Source organism: Octodon degus, unplaced genomic scaffold (assembly GCF_000260255.1).
Source record: "Octodon degus isolate 3935 unplaced genomic scaffold, OctDeg1.0 scaffold00099, whole genome shotgun sequence".
Classification (NCBI taxonomy): domain Eukaryota; kingdom Metazoa; phylum Chordata; class Mammalia; order Rodentia; family Octodontidae; genus Octodon; species Octodon degus.
In genome coordinates this window covers 1,056,458-1,058,968 of record NW_004524675.1, presented here as the reverse complement: position 1 = coordinate 1,058,968, position 2,511 = coordinate 1,056,458, and positions in this window count along the sequence as shown.

The window sequence follows — 2,511 nt, the reverse complement described above, 5'->3', positions numbered from 1 at the left end:
TTTTTAAAATATAATCTAATTTTTAAATGTTTTTTATCATATTATGTAGGGACTTAAAGTTCAACATATCAATACTTGATGAAAAATACCTGTTCGTTATTATGCCTAAGATGTTTGAAATACCTCTTTGTTTTCCAGAAGCTATGAAGTGAGAAGTTTTGCCCCACCAGTCACTTCTATCATGATGTTTGACCACACCTCACAGATGGACCAAGAATCTATGGACTGCTTGCTCTGAAGCCATCCGAGAAAATAAATCCTTGCTGTGTTAAATTGGTTACCTCAGGTACATTTTTTACAGCAATGGAGATGTAACACATCTCCCTTTTCCTATGTTTGTGATTTTCTCTTCTTCCAGAGTTCAGTGTCAGGCAGCTTCCTTATTCTTTTCCATTACTGCTTCGTACACTGAATGCCAACACATATAAATGTTAGCTGATGTTCTTACTGCACCCTACTGTTTACATTCCTATAATTATTATAAGTTTTAATATTGCATTATGCGAACATTCCTAAAGTAATCAGAGTTATTTAGGAATAACTGGATGTTGAGTCTTTCTTCATTTGCTTTTAAATTTTTCATTCACCAGTATTTAATCAGAAAGTGACAAGTGTTGGCTCACAAATAATATGAAATATCTACTCACATTTTTATTTAATGTTAAAAAGGGGGCTGTGAGCTGCTGTTATAGATTTTAATTCACTTCTGATGGCATATATTTATTTCTTCCTTATCTCATGAGGGAATACCTTACTCGTTTCAATATGTTCGGGTTTTTTTCAGATAAAGAGATATGACTTTATTATTTATATTTTACTTTTCATTTTCAGAATTTCTTTGAGACATTTGTTTTAAAGCATAATAGATATGTGAAATAAATTATTTTTAATGGCCAATGATTCTCACAATTTTCATTTTTATTACTGGAAAGTGATATTTTGAATATTTTAAATTATTTTATTGTTTTAATTATATAAGGAAAATAATTGCTATGAACGGAAGAAATGTAATGTGGAAAGAACCACACTACAATTTTACACAGATGTTTCATTGAATCATGAGGAGAATGAACCAAAGAAATTGAAATAGAGTTAACCCCAGAGTTTAAATTGAATGGACCAATCTGATATTTAAATCTATGTCCTATTAAAATATAAAATGCTATTATTACAACATCTACAAATGCTTGTCCACTATTTTTGAAATCATCACAGTGATTAATTTATGGAATTAAAATGTGTAAGGAGGCTTCCATATTTTTACAGTATCATTTGATTAAGGATGAGTCATTTATTATGACTTGAAGCAAAGATCAGGAAGATTATAGCCAGATGTTTTAGGGCATTGCAGATGTTAAGTAAGTTGCTAGATATTTTAAAGAATTATAATGAAAGGAAACATTTAAAAATTTTACTTAATATGAATAACTTTTTACAGACATAATTGATGTACCTAAAGAAAAGAAAAATTGAAAAGATTCTTTTAAAAACTTGAAGTGTGCTAATTCAAACATAAAACATGAGATGCATCAATGAATATTTGGTAAACATTTGTAGAGAGCAGCTCAGTGTAGAACCAAGTGGCAGAACTCATCACAGAGCAGCTTAGAGAGTTACTTGGGAACTAAACTCAGCACAGAGCAGCTTTGAAAGTGACCAGCAGGAATAGCTTGGTGCTGAGTTGTTTGGCACGACACGGCTGGAGGAATTTGGTGGCATTGTCCTGAGAGGAGAAGCTGAGATGTGGGACTGAGCCCAATGACCTGAAGCATATTGCTATGCCTAGTGGGGCCCAGGCTGAGGCCCATATCCATGGGAAGATCCTCACAGCACCAAGGCAACAGCCGATAACTAAGGCAAAATACTCCACCTGGAATACTCTAGGACAGAGAACAGTGCCAAGTGGAAATCAATACTACAATTGCCTTCTTTTCCTTTTAAGTTTTAATTATTTTATTTTATTTTTAAAGAGTACAAATTAGAAATAAAACAGAAAAAAATCACAAGTGATAGAGAATTTTACTTAAAGGAATATGAATTTCATAGTACTTGTAACATATGGTGTTGTCATCCAACCAGTTATTCATATGACCAAATACATGCATGTAAAATTGGAAGAAGAAAGAATAAAAGGGAAATGCATAAGAAATTAAGAGAAGTGGCAGGCCAAATAGCTCCAGTGGATTAAGGCTCCTGCAAGCAGGCACATGGGCCAGAGTTTTGATTCCCAGGCCTGCCACCCCAGCCCCACCACCAGCATGCACTGAGACAACAACTGAACCTGGGCATGGTGGTGTGCGCCTGTAATCCAAGCTCTTGGGAGGCTGCAAACAGGCGGATCACTGTGAGTCTGATGTAGTAGTGAGACCCTGAACACCCTGTAGACCCATCCCTAAAATAAAAAAAAGAAATTAAGAGAAGAAAAAGTACAATTTCAAAAAAGAGATTAAACAAATGTAAACATTAATTTGTTCTTTCCATAGGCTAGCAGAAATGCATAATACAGTTGTC